This window comes from Felis catus, chromosome F2 (genome assembly GCF_018350175.1).
Source record: "Felis catus isolate Fca126 chromosome F2, F.catus_Fca126_mat1.0, whole genome shotgun sequence".
NCBI lineage: Eukaryota > Metazoa > Chordata > Mammalia > Carnivora > Felidae > Felis > Felis catus.
The window spans coordinates 51,169,709-51,197,263 of record NC_058385.1 but is presented as its reverse complement, the minus strand read 5'-3'; the positions used below and the strand labels follow the sequence as shown (position 1 = coordinate 51,197,263).

At 37.8% G+C, this 27,555-nt stretch overlaps 2 long non-coding RNA genes across 3 annotated transcripts in view; one reads left to right on the top strand and one right to left on the bottom strand.

The window, feature by feature from the left end:
- Window positions 1-27,555, bottom strand: part of LOC123383011 — a 54,252-nt gene that overhangs the window by 8,665 nt on the left and 18,032 nt on the right. The window lies entirely within an intron of this gene.
- The window catches only part of LOC123383010, a 48,599-nt gene continuing 37,031 nt past the window's right edge, over window positions 15,988-27,555 (top strand). Inside the window, exon 1 of one of the 2 annotated variants that reach the window (XR_006592183.1) lies at window positions 15,988-16,166. This is a non-coding gene — a long non-coding RNA (uncharacterized LOC123383010). The remainder of the gene's footprint in view (window positions 16,167-27,555) is intronic. The other variant, XR_006592184.1, reaches the window with a different exon arrangement.

The window sequence follows — 27,555 nt, the reverse complement described above, 5'->3', positions numbered from 1 at the left end:
AAATTTAAAAAGAGTAAGTTGAGCCTGGTGTAGTGGTGTTTTCAAGGCCAAATTAGGAAAGGACAACATGGCCCCCCCTGAGTTATGGATACCAATCAAGGACTTCGCTTAAGCTTACAAATGAGAAAATTGCAAGAACACTGCATTCTCCTCCTAATGATGAGAACAATCTGGAAAATCACATTGTATTTTTAAAACCAACTGACAGTTGAGGATGCACAGAAACCTAACAAACAGAAATCCAGAAAGTGACGAGCCCTTCCTAGGAGAGGCGAGACCCACAGCTGCTGCCATCCTTGGTACCCAGCAGGAGAGAAAGAATCTGTTCCAGACATGGCTAAAAAAAAGTCTGTGGAGGGGCGCCTGGGTGGCGCAGTCGGTTAAGCGTCCGACTTCAGCCAGGTCGCGATCTCGTGGTCCGTGAGTTCGAGCCCCGCGTCAGGCTCTGGGCTGATGGCTCAGAGCCTGGAGCCTGTTTCCGATTCTGTGTCTCCCTCTCTCTCTGCGCCTCCCCCGTTCATGCTCTGTCTCTCTCTGTCCCAAAAATAAATAAGCGTTGAAAAAAAAAAAAGTCTGTGGAAATTCTAACAAAATTGTTAAGCCTGAATGTGAGCTGGCACGGTGGTGTGGAATCTCTAAGATCTGCACAAAAGAAGACCGGCCGACCTGACACTCCCACCAGCCTCTTCTGGGTCCGGGAGAAACATGGGAGGCAGGACAGGCGAGTTGAGAGAGGCCTCCCTCAGCAGCAAGCATGAGAGTTTACTGCCTCCCCACAGTCTCCAAGAACTCAGACTTCATCCTAGTGGCCAGAGAGACGGAGGGACATTCTCTTTTTTAGGGGTAAATATTTACTTCAGCAGCACCTGGGTGGCTCAGTCAGTTCAGCGTCCAACTCTTGATTTCAGCTCAGGTCATGATCTCCCAGTTTGTAGAATCAAGCCCCATGTGGGGCTGCACGCTGACAGCACTGAAGACTACTTGGGATTCTCTCTCTCCTTCTCTCTCTCTCTCTCTCTCTCTCTCTTTCTGCCCCTCCCCCATTCATGCTCTTGCCCTCTCCCTTTCTCTCTCAAAATAAACTTTAAGAAAAAATTTACTTCATTCTCTACTTTTCTTTAACACACAGTGCCTAGCAGTCAATCAAAAATTATGAGGCATGAAAAGAAGGAAGAAAATTGGACCTATTTCTTAATGAAACGTGGAAGAAAACAGTACAAAGAAAGAGGGGTTGTCTTATGAGATATTAAGACACAGTAAGTCTTAATGCTATAGTATTAGGTTACAAGGCTCTGAGAATAAGAACAGTGTCATATTGGACTAAGGACAGGCATAGTGACCAGTGAACAGAGCAGTAATTGAAGCATTGTACTCTGAATGGTGGAGTCCTTGTTCCCAAGTCAATGATTATTCATGGTAGGTAGAGACAGCTATTTTACAGACTAATGCTACAAGAAAACAGTCCACAGAGAAACTTAATGGCCTTTCACTGCTCTGAAACCCATTCTGTGACCTACTGGCTGACCTGGAAAATGGTGTACCTCAATACCAAAAAAACAAAGGGCAGGCAGACCAAAGTCACTCTTAACTAGTCTTTGAATAATTAACAGGGCCAACAGTTTAGATCCCAGTAATAGTCTTCAGGACTTTTATGTTAGATGTTAATTACAGCACTCAGGCCTCACTAGTTAATTGAATTGGTAGTCAGAGAATTTAACAATTACTTTATATTGACCATATGCTAGGTGAGACAAATGAGAATCTGCTCTCTGGGGATAGTTCTGCTAAACGAGCATTATTTATTTATTTTTTCTTAGTAGCAATGAACAGAGAGCACCATGAAAACACGAGAGTATCCTGGTAAAGCTTGAGAAGTGCACAGTTAACCACAGCCTCTATGTAGTAGTTATTGTGCTATAACATAAAGCTCTGTCAGATATTTGTCATTACCCTTTTTGGGCCTCTTTTAGGTTCCCGGACTCCATTCCAACGTGTGGAGGGGGAGTGTTTTCCCCACAAGTCTAACAAGCAAGTCTGACACGATCTACCCCAGGGTAGCATCAGGTTCCACAGGTTAAGGGTTTAGTCCTACATGACTGCTTCCCTCTCTTCAGATGCCAGTTTGCAAACCCAGGTTGTTACCTGTGCTTCTGGCTGACTGGCTACAGATCGGGGGTTTCAGGGAACTCCTCCTTGTACTTTAGACTGACCGACTCACAAGCCCAGATTGTCAGCTATACTTCAGACTGACTACTCATCACAGATTCCCAGGACCCCCTACCTGGGTTTGATTAATTTGCTAGAGTGGTTCACAGAACTCAGACAAACATTTTACTTACTAGAGCACTGACTTATTACAACAACCATATGGAAGAGACACTTAGGGCAAAGTATGAGGAAAGGGCTCCGAGCTTCCATGCCTTCTCGAAAAGCGCCATTCTCCCGCCACCTCCACGTGTTCACCAACCCAGAAGCTCTCCAAACCTTGGCCTTTGGAGTTTTTGTGGAGGCTTCAGTCATGCCTGATTAAATAATTGACCACTGGCAATGGATTCAATCTCCATACCTTCTCCTCTCCCCTGAGGTAAGGGGGTGGGACTGAAAGTTCTACTCTCTAATCAAAGGGCTGGTTCTCCTGGTAGCCAGCCTCCATGCTTGTCTCTTCAGTAACTAGTAAGAAACACCTTTGTCCAAGGGTTTTGGGAGCTCTGTGTCAGAAAAGACCATGAAGATCAAATATGAATTTCATGTATAAATCACAATATCACGGGGTCAAATGATGAAAAAAAATGTAAGAGTAGGAGGTCCCAAGCACATTGCACAATGACTGTTTGTACAGATATAGTCATTTTTCTAAAAATAGACAAGGGTTCATATCCTTAACATACGCAATTTTTTAGTCTCAATAAATTCTTAGGACATGGAAAGATAACATGGATTTCTGCATAGACCACGAAAGTTTTTTAATGTTGCAATAATGACCCATTCTTCTCAGATCCCATTTTGAAAACCACTCGTCTAAATGGGGATTGAAAATAGAGAACAAGGTTTGCAAGAAGGGCAGGATCAAAAGTGACTTCACAGGTTTGAGGCATAAGGAATTAGATACAGGATAATGGCAGTCAGTGGTGTTGGAAAGACACAGGGAGGAAGAAATTTCAAAGAGAAAATAAATCAGGAGTTTCACTTGGGACATTTTAATCTTGAGTTTCTTGGGAGACATTCCAATGAAGATGAGTTGGTAGGTAGAAAAATGGGAACGGAGCACAGCGATAAGGTTTGGATCAGGTACACGAACACCACCAGAAGGTATTTAAAAGAATGAAGGAGACTATTTAGGAGTAAGTGTAGAGAGAATGTAAGGTGATTTCAGAAGGATCCTTGAGGTATTCCAACATTTGAAAGGTAGGGTATAGGAAGAAGATCTAGCAAATAAACATGAAAGCTACCAAACAGAAAGAGGGGAGGAATAAACTTTCCTAATTCAAATACCCCAAAAAGATTATTGCACTAACCTCTTAGATAGTCTCCCAGCCTTTCAACTATTCTTCATATTGATTTTAAAAAAATAAAATCAAGTTGTCCGCTCACTTAAAATAATTATTTCAGTAAATACTCTTTATGGTTTGATCCCCTGACCTATGTGATAATTTAATTGAGTTGGAAAATCCTTTCCGGGAATTTCAGAAGAAAGATCTTAGAAGGCTAATGGCTTGGTTAGTGGAAGACAGAGAGGATTACTACTCACCGCCTTGCATGCAAGTCAGTGACGTTTGTGTAGGACAGAATCATGTGTGGTAGTTCTAGCATAGGACTTAGTATTTATTCCTATTACTTACCAAGGCCATTACAATACACAGTTTTAGGTTGTACTGATCTCATAGCCCACAATGTGAATGGCTCTTCAGTTGTTACAAAACCAATGACACTGTTTTATTTTATATTTGCTTATTTACTTGTTCTGTGGCCATCAGTAAACTGTAATCTCTTTGAGGACAAGATTTTTCTTTCTTTATCACTGTATCCCTAGTACATAGCACAGTGCCTACGTGGTATTGTGATAAAAAATTATTATTGAATATATAAGTACTACTACTATAAAGCCTTTCTATCATTTTATATCCAAAAATGTTTGTTTATTTTTTTGAGAGCAGGGAGAGGCAGAGAAAGAGGGAGACAGAGAATCCCAAGCAGGCCCCACTGTGTCAGTGCAGAGCCCAACATGGGGCTCGATGCCGCAAACTGTGAGATCATGACCTGAGCTGAAATCAAGAGTCAGATGCTTAACCTACTGAGCCATCCAGGCACCCCATCATTTTAAGTTTTTTTTTATTCCTCCAAAATTCACAGCATGTATGTTTTGTACTAAGAAATGTGCTATATCCTAGAGCTGAAGGGATGAGCCATAAATATAAGGTCCCTCACCATATGGAGCAGAGATGATCTTTCTCAGTCTAGCCAATTCTGTTCAGTTCATTTCAGCGCAGCTCAATTCCCTGCAATCCAAGTCAATTTATTCCCAGTGCAACTCAACTTAGTCCAACCCAATTCAGTGTAATGCAATGCAAGTTCAACACAACACAATTAGATGTAATTAAACAAACTTGCAATTAGCACGTAATTACATGTAATTAAACACCCAACATGGGGCTTGAACTCACCACCCCAAGATTGAGTTGCATGTTCTATTGTCAGAGCCAGTCAGGTGCCCCAGTTGAAGAAACTTTAACTGAGCATCTCATATGCACCACGGACTGGGCTAAGTAAGCAAACATTCAACGATTCGTAAGGATTTTACAAATCCTTACAATTTGGAAAACATGTCTTTTTAATGAGGCATAGATTAGAACATTACAGAGCATGTCAACTTTTATGCATTGACATAAAAACATCTCTTTTTTAATAGCTTTTTTTAAATTTTTTAATGTTTATTTATTTTTGAGAGAGAGAGAGTGCAAGCAGGGAGGGACAGAGAGAGAGGGAGACACGGAATCCGAAGCAGCTCCAGGCTCTGAGCTGTCAGCACAGAGCCCAGCACGGGGCTCGAACTCATGAACAGTGAGATCATGACCTGAATTGAAGTTGGATGCTTAACCGGATGCTGAGCTACCCAGGCGCCCCTAAAAATACGTCTTTTTTTAAAAAGTCTTAAAATTATCTATTGGCTATTTAACATATACAAGAAAATTTTTAAATTTAAATTTAAATTAAAGAAGAATCAAATAAAAGTTAAACAAAACTTGACTGTTTGAGCCCAGATGTAAAATTCTAAGACTGTATTGTCTAGCTCTTTGGGATGTTGTTTGTGCTTTATATTTTTGGATCCAAAGAGCATAGGAGATGTTAAATTTAGCCTTTTGATTTGTGTGCTTTGATAATTTACACTTTTGTGCCCAAAAAACTGACCACTTTTATCAGGCTCTGACTGATTATGGCACTTTGCAGAATTTCCACCAAAGCATAGTGTATCATCAGGGAGAAGTTTCACATTGTACCAGTTGTCCAATTTGGATCATCACGTAACAATGGGCTTCCAGGTTTCGGAAAAACTAGGACATTGGTTGTATATTCTAGTTCTCTTCATGCATGCCCAATCCTCCCCAACATTTTGTCCTACTCAGTTATGGTGCAGGGAAGTTACAATTTATTTACTTTCCCCTTAAAATCTGAAATTTGAGCTTTGTTAGTCCAGTAATGCAAATACATTTAATTCCACTTTTAACAAGATGCCGAAGGTGGAATTTATTTCTGACTTGTTTTCCTTTTGCTCTTCAGGATCCAAAGCAACCTTAGAATTCATTGAAAAGTCATCATTTTTTCCTTTCTATGCAATACGATAAACACAACTCCTACTCACTGCTCAAGTTTAATGTCTGTTGAAATTTTTTCAAGTTTAATGTCTGTTGAAATTTTTTCTCTACCTTTGCAGGCTAGATTGGGGATCCCCATACTGTGCTCCCTCACCCTGAGGAATGCTCTTATCACACTATGCTCTTTCTTGCTTCTCTAATTGCTTGTCTTCCATCTATCTAGAGGGTTCTATCTAAAAGTTGGTGGGAGGGAGACATCTATGTCCTCATCTCTGCATTTCCAGTGCTTGTCACATAGTGGGTACCCAGAGAATGAGTATGCATGAAGCCTGCAGCATTTGGGGATCCTTGAGGGAAGAATCTCTTGGGATGGCAATTTATTGAGTTCTCTTTGGGTCCAGCAGTTTGGCAGCACTATATTCTATAATCTAAAGTTGAGGCTAAATATGTATCTGTTTTAGGGGAGAAATGAGCAGTGGCCTTTGTGGTGAATCAGCACTATACGCGTGGGTAACTCGAGGCATTCTTCCATTAGTTATGCCAATCAACTAGTGCCTTCTCTCTGCTTTTTGTACAGGAAGCTTATCACCAGCACCCAAAAACCTCTAAGTAAAGACCAAGCACTGCCTATGCACAGGGAATTTAAAAGATCGAACACATGCCTTAAGGTGTAATGTAAGTAAGCTTTAAATAGGTATATACTAGGTAAAACAAAACTACTTGAAAAACTGGGTTACTTTTGTTACTTCCATGTTACATAAGAAATTGGGGGTAACTTAGGATATTTTTGTATGCAGAAAAGTCAATCCATAGTTTTACTTTGTTTTAAAAGTTCTTATTTCATTAAAGCTACGAATACAAGAACCTATCATCTCTTTTAAGAGGCTTTTGTTTGAGTTACATTTCATATAATTCTATTTAAAATTCTAGCAAATTTTACCAACCTCCTAATTGCCTTTGGAAAATATTTGGTTTCATTTACAATTTCATTAAATTTACACTTTCTTTCTAAGTACTCGGGTTGTCTGAATTAATAAACAAACTATTTCCAAGTACTTAAATAACTTTTATATATCTGATAATTTGAGCATGTATGGTGAGCCTTGCGTTCTAAGTGCTTTGAAACCCTATATAAATCACAAGTATAAATCAATATGGAATATATGACTAACCCGTTTTTCTAATATGTCAAAGTCTCTCAAATATTGCCACCATATAAAATCACAAAGACTGCCAAACAAAAATATAATCACTGGTATGGATTTGATTCTCTCAGACGTTGATATACTTCATTCTAAATCTTTCCAGGTTTAAATGATGCTCACCCAGGAAGAAACTATCATGTAATTTCACACAAGTTAGGAGGATATCATCCCATGTAATTTTGAGGTTGCTTTATCAGAATGTGTGAAGCTATCATTTTAAGGGTAAGGAAATTTGGCTAAAAGGCTGACAGACTCCTGGGGGACTCACTGAACCTTATATCATTGATGATATAACTTCAAGATGAAAGTGGTGACAATACCCTTCAGCGGATGTTGTTCATTGTTCTGAAAGGAAACAACATTCTCTGCTCAGATATTCAAATAAAAAAGTCATGCGTACAAAACAGAAGTTATGTAACTTCCATTACTAATGACGTCCATCACTTACGGAGGGAGAATGAAAAAGAGTCTTCGGGTGGCCTCACCATACCAGTTTCTAACTGGTGACCCCTACTGTGGCGTTCCAACATATACTATTTCTCAAAAAGATCTAGAGGAGTTGAGGCCTAGGGTGGAAGATGATAAGCTCTCTGTGAGTGAATTCTGGGTGAGGTGAACATACAAAATGCACATTATCCCCTCTATAGATTCATAAGAAGCTGGCCTGCTACAAGTCTTCCACACCCAATCCGATTTCGAATGCCTGTCCAATGCTGTATCTGCATATTCAGGCTTTACCCTTTCAGAGGTCATTTCTCTTCTATTTAACCACTCTTTGTTATTGAATAGAAGCTCAAGGCAAGGATCTCAGTGCAGGTAACTAAAGTATTTATTTCTCTTTGAGATTATCTCAGAAGAATACTCAGGAACCTTGGGGGAAAAGTAAAGACTGGGTTTACATAGCCTGAAAAGATTAGGTTCTAAGTAAGAAAAGAGATCTTTTTTTTTTCTTTTTTTCCTGAGCTTTCCAAATATCAGAAGGAACTCTAAGGGGGTAATAATTTCTTTTATTTTCTGAGAATCTTTAAAAATGAACTTTTAAAGCCTACTTTAAAAAAAATCTCAATTTAGACTGGTCATATTTCAAATGCTCAATAGCCCTTGTAGATAGTGGCTATTATACTGAATAGCACAATTCTATATATTTATTGTAGTGGTGACTATATGGCATATGTTTACAAACATTATCAAACTATAAACTTAAAAGTAGCAAGTTTATTGTATGTAAATTATACTTTAACAAAGTTGATTTTAAAATATTTATAATGGCTTCTATTCCCTTTATTTAACCCTGAAGAATTTTATATTCAATTTAATCCAGACACAATACTTACCCATCCTATAAACAATAAATTTAAAGATATAACTAACCTCAACCTCCTAACTTGTTATGCAGTAATGGAGGGAAAATATAGAACCACATTGCTAACTTTGTCATAAGCTTTTGACAAACACCCTTACGCTTCAGTTCCTGTTCCAACGTCCTGAGATTATTTCAAACTGTTAAATCGTAAATAACAGCAAAACAGTAGACCCGAGACTTTCCCATTAGAATCATAAATAAGATAAAAAAAAAAGTCCTCCTGTCAAAATTAATACATATTATTAAGGACCTTCTACCTATGTAAAGATAATACTAGCTACCATGTTTTGACGATCTACTGTGTGTAAAGTATCCTCTTAAATTTTACATGTGTTATTTCATTTGCTCCTGACAACAACCCTGAGGCAGGTATTATCATCCTCAATTTAAATATTAGGAAACTGAGGCTTTAAAGATAAAGTAATTTTTCCAAGCTTGGGAGTGATAAAGCTAGGGAGTTTTAGGGCTAGAATGCAAATCCACGTGCTTTTGAAAACACTGCCAACGCTGATAACCAGTGACCCGGACACTACTTCTCCGAAGGCAAGATCATGGAGTCAGAACTGTACATACTTAAAAAGAGGAAGTGAAAGGGTGCCTGGGTGGCTCAGGTGGTTAAGCGTCAGACTTTGGCTCAGGTCATGATCTTTCAGTTCATGAGTTTGAGCCCTCCATGGGCTCTGTGCTGACAGCTGGGAGCCTGGAGCCTGCTTCAGGTTCTGTGTCTCCTCTTTCTGCTCCTCCCCCCACCTCTCTCTCTTAAAAACAAATACACTTTAAAAATACATAAAACATAAAACATAAAAAATAAATACATAAATATCAAAAAGCTTCTTTTTTTTTAATTTTTTAATGTTTATTTTTGAGAGAGAGAGCATGTGTGTGTGTGAGTGGGGGAGGGGCAGAGAGAGAGGGAGACCCAGAATCCGAAGCAGGCTCCAGGCTCTGAGCTGTCAGCACAGAGCTCGAGGGGTGCTGGAACCCACCAACTGTGAGATCATGACCTGAGCTGAAGTCCGGCACTTAACCCAGTCCAGGTGCACCCAAGCGCCCCATCAAAAGGCTTCTTATGTATAGAAACTAATAGAAAATATATGGAGAAAATAAAAAGAGTTTCATGTATTCAAGCAAAAAACCTATAAAATTCAGAGTGGTAAACTTGGAAACACAGACAGAAAGTGTTGAAGTCTCCCTTCACTTTACAAGCCTTACTTGGTTACATCAAACTTTAAAAATGGACACAGTCTGAGCTCTCTTAGAAAGTTCTGAGCCTTGTGAAAATCACAAATCACAACTGCAAATGCAAATTATGTAAACTGAGAAGTGCAATTGAGAATTTTATGAGAAACCTTAATGGATGGATTATCTTGTTGACAGAGGTCGAGTACATGTTAAAAGTAGGAAGATACGGAAGAGAAGGTTAAAAATCTCACTCCAGTGACCACATGAGTTCTGTACACAAAGAATACCATTATAGATTAGCCGGCTGGAGCATGGGTTGTGTTTAAATTCGAAACTACATGATCTGATTAATTTTATGACAATGACTGGTTTTTCTCCTTATATTTGAGAAGGCAGAATGAAACGCTTTCATGAAGTATCCTAAAATTTAAATATAAAAATGTCCCTTGCCATTCAGGAATGTAACCTTAACCATAACGTCTACGAAACTAACAAAATATTTAAAAATGTTTATTACGGGCTGTGAAAATGTTACTTCTTATCCTATAAGTCACATAATACGTATACTGGAAGAAAATAAGGAATTATACCTACAAATTCCATTTCCAGCTTTGTGTTAAGAAATTAGTCTCTTTGTATCTTAAGTGAGTATGTATTTAAGATAGCATGTGACTGGCACTCTCATATAGCTATACAGAATAAAGTTTCCTTATTAGAAATTTTGGCTAAGATCTAAAAATTCACCTCTGAGAGGCCTGAGGCAAACACAACATAAATATAAATTCCTTCCACGGACCCTGCGCAAACGTTGCTAGATTGATCACACATTTGCCAATTTCTTTACCTTTGCTTTTTGTGCCCTACTCCTCTCTTTCTGATTTAAATCTCATCTTACAGAAGTACATCATTTATTAATTCTTTCAGTGAGACTCTGTGAGGAGTATGAGCTCTCAGCAACTAAAAATGTCTATATTTCAACTTATCTCTTGTATGAGGGTTTTTGTTTCCTTTTCAGAGTGCTTCCAGGTTTGTTTGTTTTTTATGAATTATCTTCTTTATTTTTATTTCTGTACTCAGTTGATGCAACCTTATTTTAGTCTTTCTTAAATAGTCCTAGTATCCCAACTTCTTGCTAATTCTGCATAGGGTGTCTTCCAGAACTTTTCTAAAAAAAAAAAAAAAAAAAAAAAGATACTTGTGGAGGATTAACTGATGAGCACATTGTCAAGACATCAATAATTTCTCATTTTTTAAAAGATATGAACCATTTGTTAAACTTAGGAAGCTTTGATCTGGAAGTAAAAGAAAACTCAGCTCACCAGCATTATACAATGAGGTGACTTATCTCACATAACAATTTCAGAGTTAGTGTGATGCCAAGGCAGTTAATTTAATGATTTAACGAGGTCCTCAGGGGCCTGGGTTCTTTCTGTCTTTCTGTGGGAATGTACCTAGTCTCTTGGCTCTGTCTTCAACCTGGCTTCCCTTACTACTGAAAGATGAATGGAGTGGTTCTACGTCAAATGCAGACACAAGAAGATCCAAGAGGGTGAAGAGAAAATTTTTCTGGTATGTCTTTAAAAGTGAGGAAACTTTTCCCTGGAATCCCACAACAGACTTTCCCTTACATTTCTTAGGCCATGGTTGTGTTCATGCTCAACACTTAACCAATAAATGGTGGGGGCAAATGCGTGGGTTGAGCATCTGACTTCGGTGTAGGTCATGATCTCACAGTTTGTGATTTCGAGCCCCATGTTGGGCTCAGGCTGACAGCTTAGAGCCTGGAGCCTGCTTCAGATTCTATTGTCTCCCTCTCTCTGTTCCCCTCTGTTCCCTTCTTCCACACTCATGCTCTTTCTCTCTCTCTCTCTCAAAAATGAATAAACATTTAAGAATAATAAATGGTGAAGTGTAACGGAATTACTATGGTTGGATAATCAGGGTTTATAACTGAATTTGGATTTGGTTATTTCCCAGGTTTGGTTAGTGAGAACAGAGAAAATAACATTATATAAGCACTCAATGACATAGTCTCATATTTGATTTTAACTTCTCTTTTCTTTTTTCTTCATTCTTTTCTTTGCTTGGTCCTTTATTCCATCTTTCATAGTGGAAATTGGTTTGTAAAACAGATGAATTGATTTGTTTTGAAAGATTGATTTCTAAAACAGATTAACAGACAGGAAAATTTTCTGATTCAAGGCAGACTTTGTATCTTGATGGGACACGATGAAGCTTGGTTTAAAGTCTAATGTGACAGAGAGTTTTTTGTTTTTTATTTTGTTTTTGTTTTTGTTTTTTATCCCTGGGTTTTGCCAGAGCATTAGAAAGCTAAATACTCGGTTATCAAAAATCTCCCATAAACAAGACCTGAGACCGATGGCTTCCCAGGGGACTTCTACCAGGCATCTGAAGAGAGTTAATACCTATTCTTCTTAAGCTATTCCCAAAAAACAGAAATGGAAAGAAAGCTTCCAAACTCATTCTATGAAGACAGCACTACCTTGATTCCAAAACCAGACAAAGACCCCACTAAAAAGGAGAGCTACAGACCAATTTCCCTGATGAACATGGATGTAAAAATTCTCAACAAGATACTAGCAAATCATATTCAGTAGTACATTAAAAGAATTATTCACCATGATCAAGTGGGATTTATTCCTGGGTTGCAGGGCTGGTTCAATATTTGTAAATCAATCAATGGATAAAAGAAAGGATAAGAACTGTATGATCCTCTCAATAGATTCAGGAAAAAGCATTTGACAAAATACAGTATCCTTCCTAGATAAAAACCATCAAGAAAGTAGGGATAGAAGGAACATACTTCAATATCATAAAGGCCATATGTGAAAGGCCCAGAGCTAATATCATCCTCAATGGGAAAAAACTGAGAGGTTTCCCCCTAAGGTCAGGAACATGACAGGTATGTCCACTCTCACTACAGTTGTTCAACATAGTACTGGAAGTCCTAGCCTCAGCAATCAGGCAACAAAAAGAAATAAAAGCCATATCAATCAGCAAAGAAGGAGTCAAACTTTCACCCTTTGCAGATGACATGATACTCTACATGAAAAACTCAAATGATTCCACCCAAAAACAAAAAACAAAAAACTGCTATAACTGATACATTAATTAAGCAAAGTTGTAGGATATAAAATCAATGTACAGAAATCCGTTGCATTTCTATACACCAAAATAAAGCAGCAGAAAGAGAAATCAAGGAATTGATTCCATTTTACAACTCCACCAAAAACCATAAGATACCTAGGAATACACCCAAAGGAGTAAAAAATATATGTATACTGAAAACTGTAGAAAGCTTATGAAAGAAACTGAAGAAGATACAAAGAAAAAGAAAAATATTCCATTCTCATGGATTGGAAGAACAAATATTGTTAAAATGTTTATACTACACAAAGCAATCTACACATTCAACGTAATCCCTACTAAAATAACACCAGCATTTTTCACAGAGCTAGAACAAACTATCCTAAAATTTGTGGCAACCAGAAGAGACCCTGAATAGCCAAAGTAATGTTGAAAAAGAAAACCAAGCCTGGAGGCATCACAATTCCAGACTTCAAGCTGTTTTACAAAGCTGTAATCATCTAGACACTATGGTACTGGCACAAAAGCAGACACATAGATCAGCGGAACAGAATATAGAACCCAGAAATAGACCCACAAATGTATGGCCAACCAATCTTCAACAAAGCAGCAAAGAGTATCCAATGGAAAAAAAACAGACTCTTCAGCAAATGGCGCTGGGAAAACTGGACAGTGATATGCAGAAAAATGAAACTGGACCACTTTCTTACACCATACACAAAAAATAAATTTGGAATGGATGAAAGACCTAAATGTGAGATAGAAAACCATCAAAATCCTAGAGGAGAGGGGTTCATGGATGGCTGAGTCAGTTAAGTGTCTGACTTCAGCTCAGATCATGAACTCATGGTTCATGAATTTGATCCCCGTGTCGGGCTCTATGCTGACAGCTCAGAGCCTGAAGCCTGCTTCTTATTCTGTGTCCCCTTCTCTCTCTGCCTCTCCCCACTCATACTCGGTCCCTCTCTCTCTCAAAAACAAACATTGAAAAAAAATCCTAGAGGAGAAAACAGACAGCAACCTCTTTGACCTTGGCCACAGCAATTTTTTACTAGACATGCCTCTGGAGGCAAGTGTAACAAAAGCAAAAATGAGCTATTGGGACCTCATGAAAATTAAAAGTTTCTTCACAGTTAAGGAAACAATCAACAAAACTAAAAGGCAACTGACAATATGGGAGAAGATATTTACAAATGACATAACAGATGAAGGGTTGGTATCCAAAATCTATAAAGAACTTATCCAACTCAACACCCAAAACACAAATAATCCAGTGAAGAAATGGGCACAAGACAATAGATACTTTTCCAAAGAAGACATCCAGATGGCTAACAGACACATGAGAAGATGCTCAACATCACTCATCATCAGGGAAATACAAATCAAAACCCCAGTGAGATACTACCTCACACCTGTCAGAATGGCTAACATTAACAACTCAAGAAACAGTAGATGTTGGCAAGTATGAAGAGAAAGGGGAATACTTTTGCACTGCTGGTGGGTATGTAAACTGGTGCAGCCACTCTGGAAAACAGTATGGAGGTTCCTCAAAAAATTAAAAATGAAACTATCCTATGACCCAGAAATTGCACTACTAGGTATTTATCCAAAGGATATAAAAATGCTGATTCGAAGGGTCACATGCACCCCCAATGTTTATAGCAATGCTATCAACAATAGCCAAATTATGGAAAGAACCCAAATGTCCACTGACTGATGAATGGATAAAGAAGATGTGGTATGTATACATAATGGAATATTACTTGGCAATCAAAAAGAATGAAATCTTTCCATTTGCAACAATGTGGATGGAACTAGAATGTATTATGCTAAGCAAAATAAGTCGGAGAAAGACAAAATCATATGATTTCACTCATATGTGGAATTTAAGAAACAAAACAGATGAACATAGAGGAAGGGAAGGAAAAATAAGACAAAACAAAGAGGGAGGCAAACCATAAGAGACAGACAACAAACTGAGGGTTGCTGGAGGGGAGGTGGGTGGGGAGTTGGGCTAAATGGTTGATGGGCATTAAGAAGGGCACTTGCTGGGATGAGCACTGGGTGTTATATGTAAGTGATGAAGCACTGGGTTTTACTCCTGAAACCAATACTATACTCTATGCTAACTTGAAATTAAACAAATCAATTCAAAAAATTTTAAAAAGTCATTGCCACACACACACACACACACACACACACACACAAACACATACAAGCTATATAATTGGAATACATTTTTCAAGTCCCTGACTACTAATACTAGGCTGGGATCTGATACTGTCGTCTCAGTTTCTAGGAAGGGCCTCTACACATGATATCTACATGAAATCTACGGTTGCATTTTTTGGAGGAAACATTATTAAAAATGTCCATTACATCTCTATGTGTTTCCTATATTACATTTAACAAATATCGATATAGCAATTTTTGTGTGTCAGGCGCTATTCTATTTCACTGATATTAGTTCATTAGTCTTCTTAATAACCCTATGAGTTTGTTATAATTATTACCTCCATTTTCACATGAAGAACAAACATGAGGGATGTTGAGTAAGTTGTAGAAGTCACACAGCCAGTAAATGACAGAATTTGAAACCCTGCATGAAAAGTTGTTTTTAGGACCTCATTTCTGAAAACATGGCACCCCCTAAAAAATTTAAATGTCTTGATATGGAGAAGGTTAAATACATAACTGACTGTGTCTCCTCTCCTCTGTCTTCATGAATGAGGAAGTTGAGTGCTTAATTTTCTATTCAGCTATAGTTGTATAGATGTTCATGAGCTTTACTGCTCTTTATTTTTGTGTTTTAAATATTGATGTTATTAAATGGTTCATATTATTTCCATTTTACTGAAAGTCCTTATAAAAGTGACCTTAAGTTCTCAATGAAGTAGGTAGAGAATGTACACATAATTTCTAAAATAAGACAGATTGCCATCTGTTAGGGTACATAGAACACAGAAATGTATAATTATCTACACAATACATTTGAGTGTTGAGATTTTATTCCTTTAGTCTTTACTTTTTAGAGTTCTGTATTTTACATCCAGAGAAGAAAGTCCCATGCCATTGTTCCATGAAACAAAAATAAACTAGCAAACTTTATTATTCAGTGTTTATTACTGACTTGAAAACTATTTCTCCTGGCAAAGGGCCTTGGAATCTAAATAATGGAACGCTAGCATACAAGACCAATGACCTTGAGGAGAAAACTGGGATTTTTGTACAATAGAATCTTTTAGGAATTTTTGAGCCTTCCAACTTGCAAATCAAGCACTTTAGGAGCACGATAAACTATTTCATCTTGTGAACATATTTTATTTCCAAAGCATTCAAAGAACACATCCTGCTGAATGAGTCTTCCAGTTTGGCTTCTGCACTCTGAGGAAAGCATCTACTCACATCTCTATAAACCAAATGTGGTCCTGAAAAAGGAACTCCTTTCTGCCGACTCCCAGAGGAAAGTTTACATCTGGCTTGAGCTCGGGGAAAGATGTGAGTGACAATCTTCTAAATCTTTAAACGTGGTTTTCTCTTGGTTATAGAATAATGCATGAGAAAAAAAATAACAAAACAAACTCGCAATGTGTTGTGAAAGATAATGATGAGAGAAGAGGATGTTCTTGGCTTATCTCTGAAAAGGTAAGATTCATGTCTAAATTGAGGCCATTGCCATGGGTTTGGGTTTCCCACAGCACTCAATAAGTATATGTTACTAAAAAGCTAATTAATTCCCAGTCTTCCTTCTGTCTTGGCAGACCCTTTTTTCTTAGTTCTTGTTGAACAGTTGGGTCTCTGTGAGTGTCACTGACCTTCACACTCAATTGGTTACTTGGAACTTGGATCCAATGCCAGGGTTTCCTTGCCTTTGCAACTTGGGAAACAAATGCTCTGAAAAATAACCCAATGCAATTCAATTCACCATGATCAGACTCGTGATTGTTTTTGGACATATGGACAGAGATTAACTAAAGGAGGGAAACTATAAGAAATGGGCTCAGCTCCATGTTAGGTGAATTGAGGACAGCAAAAAAAAAAAAATTAGTATGGTAATCAGTCTGTATCCAATTTGGAGAGACAAGCCCAAGAAGCAGTAAAAACAAGATGATGAATTATATAATTAAATTATAAATTGTGTGTCATATAAATTGAAGAAAAGGAGATAGATAAACCAGTGAGGAATGGAAGAGACAGTAAAGTCTTTAAAAGACAATAAATTCATTTCAAGAATGAAAATAGTTGACATTTGTTAATGTTTTACAGTTCCAAATGTCCTGTCCCAAGATATCACAATTCTGTGAAGTAGATTGGGTGGGCACTATTCCTTTTCATAGAGGCTAATTTTGGGGGTTTTTTAAGATTGTCTAAATCTTTCTTTTATTTTTTTGTGATTTTTATTTATTTTTATTTTTTAATATAATTTATTGTCAAATTGGTGTACATATCATACCCAGTGCTCATCCCAACAAGTGTCATTCTCAATGCCCATCACCCACTTTCCCCTCTCTCCCACCCCCCATCAACCATCAGTTTGTTCTCTGTATTTAAGAGTCTCTTATGATTTGCCTCCCTCCCTTTCTGTTTGTACTTATTTTTTTTTCTCCCTTTCCCTTCCCCAATGGTCATCTGTTAAGTTTCTCAAGATCCACATATGAGTGAAAATATAATATCTGTCCCTCTCTGACTGATTTATTTCATAGAGGCTAATTTACTATAGATCACCCACTTATTAATTACCTGGGTCTTGTATATTTTACTCCATTTCTCCTGGATTTTCCACAATTCTCAGTTGAATGCGTTAAATATATTAACCATTTGGAAGTGACAAATAAAAGAAGAAACTTTGTTTTCTCAAGAATCTATCACTTTCCATCAACCTAAACTAAGAAATAGAATAGTTTGGGACACCTGGGTGGCTCAGTTGGTTCAGCATCTGACTCTTAATTTTGGCTCAGGTCATGAGATTTTGGCTCATGGTTCATGAGATTGAGCCCTGAGTTAGGCTCTGTGCTGACAGCATGAAGCCTACTTGGGATTCTCTCTCTCCCTCTCTTTCTGCCTCTCCCCCACTCACATTCCCTCTCTCTCTCTCCCACCCTTCCTCTGTCTCTCTCTCTCTCAAAATATATAAATAAACACTAAAAAAAGAAATAGATTAGCTCACTCTTCAGTTAATATCTTTATTTAATAACTTAGTCTATATTATAACAAAAAAATCGGGTGTCTGGGTAGCACAGTTGGTTAAGCGTCGAACTCTTGACTTCAGCTCAGGTCATGATCTCATGGTTCATTGGATTGAGCCCTATGTTGGGTTCTGCACTGACAGTGCAGAGGCTGCTTGGGATTCTCTTTCTTTCTCTCTGCCCCTCCTCTACTCATGCTCTTTCTCTCTCTCTCTCAAAATAAATAAACATTATATATATATATATATATATATATATATATATATATATATAATCTATATTGCTTTATTGTATTATTCCACTTATTCTACATATATCAAAATTATTTGCATAGCTAAACCTTGATACAGTTTGATGTCAAAACATAAAGAATAAATCTTTGGTTGAAACTTTCTCTGGAACCCATATCTTAGATTAATGTAGGAAAGAAGTAAGGCTCTTCTCTACCAACAAGCTGGTTCTCCATGTTCTCCCCCTTCTCTCCCAAGAAGTTCCTGGACATTATTCTATATTGTAAGGTATGTAGTAGCCTACACTGTAATACATACTTATAGTATACATTTACTGGTATAAGTATGGGGCTTCCAAATAATTTTATATATAAGAAAAGAATAATCCTAGAAATGAACTTCTTGTAAGAAGTAAGAATCCTTGTAAGGATTTTTCTTTGTTTGGGATGCCCAAGCTGCTTACTTCTCCCTTCATCTCCCTGCCTCTTATATATCACTTACCACTCAATTTAGACATCTTACGCCTATGTCAAGAACATTTCTTGAATCCTTGCCCTTACAGGATTCTCTTTGTTGCCACGTGTGCCTTGTTATGCACTTTATCATTGTGCTTACCTCATTGAAATTCATATTTCCTTTTATATGGCTGACTCTATATTCCATCCTCCCAGACAAATTTTTAAGCTTTGGGATTTGCCTTATTTGTCTCTGTGCTGAGCTCATTTTCGACACCTAGTAGAAAGATTTTTGCAGCCTGTCAGCTAAAATTTTATTGAAAATTATCATATCAGTTCCCAGTGGAAATTAGAAAAAAATTCGATCACTGGAAAGAGAGGTCTTCGGATCATAATTGTAAGGTCCCTAACTCTCTCTTCTTTCAGAGAAATGCTCCCCCCCTCCTTTATTCCATCTCCCATCTCTTTCATGGTTGAATAATTTAAAATGTCACTGTTGATAAAATGAAGTGATTGTGAGTTTCTGGTTAGCTGGTCAGCTTCTCAATTTGTTAAAATTCTTTAACATTTATCTGGAAAATTTTGTAAATATGTTAATAAAAATGCATTGTCAGTATCCAGAGTAACTGGGATATATATATATAGTTATATTGCCAATCCTAATATCTCTGCAGAGATACTCTATTTTAGTTGAAAAGCAACTACTGACAATGCATTGTAAGATGACAAAAAAAATGCTGGCATTTTACATTTACACATTTAAAAATTAGTTAAAAGGGTAAAAGTTATTAATTTGAGTAATCAAAAAACCCCTATATATAACCAAAATATTCATTTGGAATAAATATATACCTAAGATAATTTTTTTAAATGTAAGTTGGATGGAGTGGGAGATTCAAAATACAAATTATCCACATTAGCTTATCTATAAACTATAAGGCTCTATAAACTGTGAGTTTTTGATTAATTGTAAGGTGATCAATTTCAATGTCAGTTGTATTTTCATCACTATCACCCCATACTTTAATATTTAGGCTGATAAATTACTCTTTAATAATTATATACTAGAAAAAAATATTTTATCCACTGATTAGGGTAAAGGATTAAAATTGTTACATCAAATCATATTTATAAAGTACTGTATGTGTGTTTCCACTTCACTTGAGTTTTTGACATCAGATATTAAGCCTAAAAGTCATTTGATTCACTACTAAAGTGATCCTAGCCTCACTCTTGGTTCTTGAGGATTGAGATATTGGAGATGAAGACGTCATCAAAACCTTTGTAAAATCTATAGTTCCTTTAGGAAGTACTGTTCAAATCATAAAAGTCTTGAAGCACTCTTCAGAATATTTAGCTTATGTACAGTAGACTGGGATAGCTTTCTCTCTCTAGATAGCAACATCGCTTATTCTCTGTTATGACTTTTCCTCAATGATTGGAAAGAACTTCTACAAATAAAGGTAGTAATGTTCTAAGCAGTATCCTTCTGTAAAATACACCCTACTCTACCATCCCAGATGATAATGCAATAATGCTGTCCTCTCAGTTATTATTCCCACTTGGCGTTTTCCTGTCCGTCTGTCCCTCCTCCTATCCTCACCCATACACATTCAAGAATCCAAACTTTTGCCCAATCTCTATTCTCTACTTAAAATGCCTAGTTCCCTTTTTCTCTAAGGATGCAAGATTTTATGCCTCCTTCAAAATTTATCTCAAATATAACACTCTACAAAAACCAATTTCTCCGGCTAGAATGTTTCAGGATTTCCTGTCAGTTTGGATAAGCTCGATTATGCTACACTAACAAATAATGCTGAAATCTTAGTAGCTCATCACAGGAATTTGTCATCATGCCACATGTCCATCATGGGTCACCTGGGTTCTGCCCTATGTTGTCATTCTCCACACTCCACAAACCATTAGGTAGAACAGAGGTTGGCAAACTTGTGACCCAGACCTAACTTGTCATCTGTTTTTGTATGGCCAATCAGCTAAGAATGCTTTTTTAAAAATTAAGTCCTTGGTATAAAAATGAATAAATAAATATGCAGCAGAGACTATACATTCCCTCAAAGTCTAAAATATTTACTATTTGGTCATTTACAGACAAAGGGAAAGAATATGGCAAAGTTTGGGTAGGCTTTTAAAGCTTCTACCTAAAAGAGATGCTGCTTTTGCTAACATTTTCTTGGTAGGCCACATGGCTCAACCTGATATAAGGGGTTGGGGAAAGTATAATCTTTCTGGCAGGGGAACAAGATAGTAGCAAATAAAAGCACAGTTTATTCTAGTTTCCAATGACTTTTATTAATCACTTATATTTATTTTTTCTGACAATTTTCTTTGTCTTTGGATTAGCTGTTCAATAGGATCCACAGAGTTTCCATAAACTCTTTATAATATTTTTTTTAAATAATGCTAATTATGCTGACTGACATTTACTAGTGTATATCTACCTTATCTTCTAGATTGTGAGCCCTTCTTGGTAGCCTTGGCATTTGGTCTATTGCCTAGCACATAATAGATCCCCCAAACATGTTTATCAAATGAACCACCACTTATTATCATACCCTTTCTTACTGAATGAAGAAGAAGAAAGACGATGTCAAGAACTTGACAAGAAGAACTGGAAATGTCAAGTTTTCTAAGATTTAGAGGGCATGCAGTCCCAGACTTGTGGTTAAAATAACAATTTGGCTAATGGAGCACTACATTATCAGCCAAAATGGGGAGTTGTTGTCAGTGGTTCAGAATAGGTTTGTAGTCTGAGAAGCCTAGGTTTGAAGCCTATTCTATCATTTACTAATTTTGTGACAGCAATAGCTAATGTTTACTGTTAAAGATAAATTATCCTATTCAAACCATGAAATGACCCCTTGAAATCTAGACACTGAGACTCCAAGAAGTAAACAATATTCCCCAAATCTCACATGTCCCACCTGTCTACTGGACTCCAAAACTCAACCACTTGGTTATACCGAACTTGGGAATATCATTTAAGCTCTTTAAAAACTCAATCTAGGGGTGCCTGGGTGGCTCAGTCGGTTAAGCGGCCGACTTCGGCTCAGGTCATGATCTCGCAGTCCGTGAGTTCGAGCCCTGCGTCGGGCTCTGTGCTGACAGCTCAGAGCCTGGAGCCTGTTTCGGATTCTGTGTCTCCCTCTCTCTCTGCCCCTCCCCCATTCATGCTCTCTCTCTGTCTCAAAAATAAACGTTAAAAAAATAATAAAAAATAAATAAAAATAAATAAAAACTCAATCTACTTCTCCATAAAATGAGGAAAATGAGATCACTCTACTCCTCATGGCTATCATTAGTATTTAATGAGAAACCACTTGGAAACTGCTAACATTGATAAAGAAGTGACTACCAACTATTCTGAAAGTAAGAGTCAATGGAGGTGACTCTACTTCACCTACCACCTCATGGCTTATGTCCAAATTATTTTGAATTGTCTGTATGGATCTTACTTGGAGCTTGGCTGCCTTTCTTCACACCCTTTCTCATTGTCTAAACTTGCAATAAACCGTAGGCTCTATGGTGCCATAGTTAAATCAAAATTTATTTCAATGGAAAATGTTGAGGAACACAGGGAGGATATGTGAATACTAAATATGTCTGCCACAGTACTTACATGTAGATGTCCCAGGGGTCATGCCTAAAGCATTCTGCTAAGAGAGAACGAAGACTAAACTGATTTCTAAGTAGTAACAGTATATTTGCTATAGGTTCTAGGGATATCCTATATGAGCTTGATCATAGTAGTACCAGTGCTAGTTACAATTTAATGAAGTCTTAACCATCTACTAAACAACAAGGTTTATACAGAGTATCTTATGAAATCCCTTTGCAAAAATTCTGTAAATGTACTCAATATGACAGAATTAAAGATAAGGAAATCGGGGCTTAGAGAGGTGTATGTGGAACTGAAATAGAGGAGAAGAAAATTTAGAATTAGGAGTTGAAAATTTTAAAAGGCTGAGACACGATATATGAAAATGGGGAATAAACACTGATGACAATCTGACCAATATCTAGGAAAGAATCAAGTCTTATACCAAAATCTAGAAAAAGGTGTAAGTCCCGTACTTTGCATTAAAAAAAATTCAAAACCAAAGTTTTCTTCTTTTGTGCCTTCATTTTGCTTGCTTTAGCCCTAATGACTTACAGTCTTAGAGTAAACGGGGACTTTTTAACGACAGGCTTCACTTCAGTGGAGCTCCAGTCAAACATGTTCAGGCCTTTTTTTATAAACCACCTGCCAGAGGCAAAGCCTAAATCCACTTTGATTCCCTGGGATACAGAAGACATTATGTTAATCTTCTTAATGAGTGTAAAGAAAATCTTTTAAGATCAATTTTTACTCAGCAAGACATAATTTCATCATTTTTCCTTTCTGTGTTTTAGCTACCAGAGCTGTATGGCTTACACAGAATAAATCACTTACTAGACCTCTATTGAAAAGTCCTAGGGGCGCCTGGGTGGCGCAGTCGGTTAAGTGTCCGACTTCAGCCAGGTCACGATCTCGCGGTCCATGAGTTCGAGCCCCGCGTCGGGCTCTGGGCTGATGGCTCAGAGCCTGGAGCCTGCTGCCGATTCTGTGTCTCCCTCTCTCTCTGCCCCTCCCCCGTTCATGCTCTGCCTCTCTCTGTCCCAAAAAAATAAATAAATGTTGAAAAAAAAAAGTCCTAAATTTTTCTGAACCCCCAAAAGAAGAGCACAATGCAATGTATCATGAAATGTACCTTTTTAAAATTTTGACGTTTTACTATTAGCTTTGATTCTCAACGATCAAATAGTTCTCAGTAAAATTTTAGAATGGGTTAAGATGATCCACTTAATCACCTGCCAAAGTCTACACCTTCTAATACCATCACATTGGGGGTAGGATTTCAACATATGAATTTTGGGTGGACATGGACAGTTCATGACAGCTATTTTTCCACGCCAGAGGAAACTTCTCAGATTGTTTAATGTTCTACCTTGCCCAGAAGCAGGTTCTCACTCTAGGCTCCCATTCACACAGTGTTCTGTGCCCACTTACCCACCTCCACCTTGGGGTCCTGTTGTTCATGAGTAGCATGTTGTATGGGGTCCACAGTTGAGGACAATTTGGTCCTGGATCTCTCCCAGTCTCTCCATGATCCTTCTGATGGAAGACCCTTTATTTTCTTCCTGCTTTTAGGTCTCCATTCCCTTCATAGTTTTGTTTTGTTTTGTTTTATTTTTCCCTCTAATTAGATATCTTTTTACTGCACTCTTTGCCCATCTGTAGTTTCATTCAGTTTTTGAGAGGAAAATTTTATCTCTGTAAATTTGCATTTAATCTATCATTTACTTAGGCTCAAATTTTGAATTTTTGTTTCATTGCTATGTAGGATGAGAAAGGGAGAAATGGTCTTGGGGAAACCATCAAGTCAATGTAGAAAAACAGGGAAAAAGCATAGATAACATACAGAGCAGTTGTTCATGGTATAACCTTGTGACATTTTCAGGATCTGCAATATGATTCGTAGTCCAAATATTTAATTGAAGACTAAATAAATTAATACCACAGGGTTTTATATTTCTAGAAGAAGAAAATTAAGTGGGAGATGGGTAGTTCACTCAACGTACATATGTTTATTGAGTGCCTATGGTGATTTAGGCACTGTATGAAAGGCTGTGAATGGGGGAACCTAGGTGGCTCAGTCAGTTCAGAGTCTGACTCTTGATTTTGGCTCAGGTCATGATTTCACAATTGGTGACATTGAGCCCTGCATTAGGCTCTGCACTGACAGCAGAGCCTGCTTGGGATTCTCTGTGCCCCCATCCACCCGCGCTCTGTTCTTCTCCTACTCATTCTCAATCTCTCTCTCTCATAAACAAGCAAACAAACAAACAAACAAACAAATATTTTTTTTTAAAAAGCTGTGGATAACATGACAACCAGAATCAGCTACATAATTTGCAGGGCCCAGTGCAAAATATGTGGACTTTTTGTTTGAAAATTATTAGTAATTTCAGTACAGTGACAGTGCAGCATTAAACCAAACTCGGGATCTTTCTAAGTGTAGGATTCTGTGTTACTGCACAGTTTGCATACCTAAGAAGCCAGCCTTGATAGCAATCAAGAAAGATTGAAGTCTTCATGGGGAAGATTACTGAGCATCTTAGAATGTGAAACATGCACGGACATAGGATGGAAAGTTCTCTCCCCTTGGTTGAGTGGATTAGAGTCTTCTCAGAAGAGAGTGACATTGCAGCTCAAATACAAAGAATGATTGTAATTCAAAGGAGATAGCAATGAGTTTGATAAATCAAAATATGTTAATATCACTAGGTGGCACACGGCAAAAGAGAAGGGGAATAAGGGAGGATAGTTTGGGAGGTTTTATCTTTATCCTAAGAAGATAAAAGGAAGCATTGAAAGGTTTAATTAGAACTATCTTGACCAGATTTCCCTCTTAAAAGTAACTTAAATTACAGGATAAAGAAGAATGAGTTGGTGAGTTTAAGGGGAGGCATTGAGTGAATGTGGTAAGAAAAGTTGAGGTTTTATCACAATAGCCAGGGAAGCTTGGACTAAGGCAATGGCAGTTAAGAGAAGGAGAAAGGAATTTTGTGTGATATTTGAGAAATAAATTAACAGGACAGTGGAGGTAAGGAGAAGGAGTTATCAAACGGTTACTGCGGTCTAATTTTGCTATATTAAATTTTGCTTTACAGTTTTATCTATTACCTTTATCCATGTGGACCCTCTTCTAAGAGACACTCTCAAAGTAGTATGCACACTAGCATACCACCTACCATGTAGGTTCTCAGTAAATATTTTTCACTAAGATAATTAATGAGCCAAAATTCATTCTCTTTCCCTTGCCTCCACTTCTAAATAAACAAAACATGTGTTCAGAAAAGATTTATTTATTAGACCATGTGAACCTTAATATTTAAAATTGCAAACTACAAATAGCCAGAAGCAAATGATCATTTGCTTTAACCAAGAAGAGGCATCACGTCAAGTGCTAGTAATAGAAAGACTAATGGCAAAAGCTATCATAAAAATATCTTGCATTTCTAGAATGCTTTGGAGGTTTCAACAAAATAATTTTATACATATGATCTGATGTGAAGGACACGTGGTGCCTATCCTAAAAGATAACACAATGTAGGAGAGCAGTTAAGTCTTATACATAGATAACTATGATACAAGGTGCATTGGCTAAGTGTTACAGTAGATGCAACTTTGTACCAAAGTACAAAGAGTAGCTTCTCTTGATATTAAGACATAGTCTATGGTTTCTCGGGTTTGAAGAGCCTTGGCATGGGGGAAGTTGTAGTAGTTTGAAAAAATAAGACCGCAATATTTTGGAGCTCCTCCCATCAAGAGATGGAGTAGATGTTCCCATGCTCAAAATCTGAGCTTGCTTTGTAACCTTGGCAGAAGTGATATTGCACTAGTTTTGAAGTGTTGGCCTCAAGAGACCTTGCAGCTCTCACCTTCCTCTTCTTGGAAAACCACTTTGAAATTACTATGGGTGGTCTAGACTAATGCAGGTAAAAGGACTAAATGGTTTTGAATTTGCAAAACAGGCCTTCTTAGACCTTCCAGCATAGCTGACCCACTAGCTGAATGCAGAAGTATGTCTGAGTCTTGGGAAAAAAACAGTGTAGAAACCAGCCAGTCAACCCACAAAGTTGTGAGCAATACTATATCGTTGTACCTTAAAGTCCGTGGTTGGCCCACTACGCATTGCAGGTCAACTCTGACTTGCAGCCTGCTTTTGCATGGTGAGCAAGTTAAGCATGAGTTTATATCTCAAAAAGTCTGGGGAAAAATACAAAAAATGAGAGCATTTTTTTTTTTAATTTTTAATGTTTATTTTTGAGAGAGAGAGAGGGAGACAGACAGACAGACAGAGGAGGGGCAGAATCTGAAGCAGGCTCCAGGCTCTGAGCTGTCAGCACAGAGCCTGACATGGGGCTTGAACTCCTGAACTGTGAGATCATGATCTGAGCTGAAGTCAGAGCCTCAACCACTGACCCACCCAGGTGCCCCCAAAGGAGAGCATTTATATTGAGTGCTGTATAGTATGTCGCATTCAGTTCTAAATTCTTGCATTTATTAACTCATTAGATCGGTTTTTTTTTAATGTTTATTTTTGAGAGAGAGAGAGAGAGAGAGAGATAGAGTATAAGTAGAGGAGGGGTAGAGAGAGAGGGAGAGACAGAATCTGAAGCAGGATCCAGGCTCTGAGCCATCAGCAGAGAGCCCAATGCGGGGCTTGAACCCACGAACTGAGAGATCATGACCTGAGCCGAAGTCAGACACTTAACCAACTGAGCCACCCAGGCACCCCTAATTGTTTTTTAATGTTTATTTATTCTTGAGAGAGAGAGAGAGAGACAGAGCCTGAGCAGGAGAGGGACAGAGAAAGAGGGGGACACAGAATCAGAAGCAGGCTCCAGGCTCTGAGTAGTCAGCATGGATCCTGACACGGGGCTCGAACCACAGACCGTGATATCATGCCCTTATCCAAAGTCAGATGCTTTAACTGACTGAGCCACCCAGGTGCCCCTAATTCATTCAACCTTTACAATAATTCTGTGATTATAACACAACTAATCATCTTATGAGGAAACAGATACTAAATAGGTTAAATAAGTAGTCAAAGATTTCACAGCTAATGAATAGTATGTCTAGAATTCAAACTCAAGAAACTTATCTCTGGGCTTTTAACCCATTTGAAAAATTACCCAACAGTTTGTGAGCAGTATAGGAGTGCCAAAAGGGAGATAGAGAGATGGAGACAATACCTTCTGGTGATTTCCCAAGAAGGACATTGTTTCAGAGAAGTAAGCAAAGCCTTTGCCGGAGAATGAGGCCATGTTTTTTTACTCTTGAGGGAACGTGAACTCTGTACCCTGATTAGCCAAAAGAAAAATTCCATTCTTTTACTAATAGATCTGTATTACAAAAAAGATGTATTCAGCCATTATTGTACTTTTGGATTTTGTCAATAAAGTTTTGGTG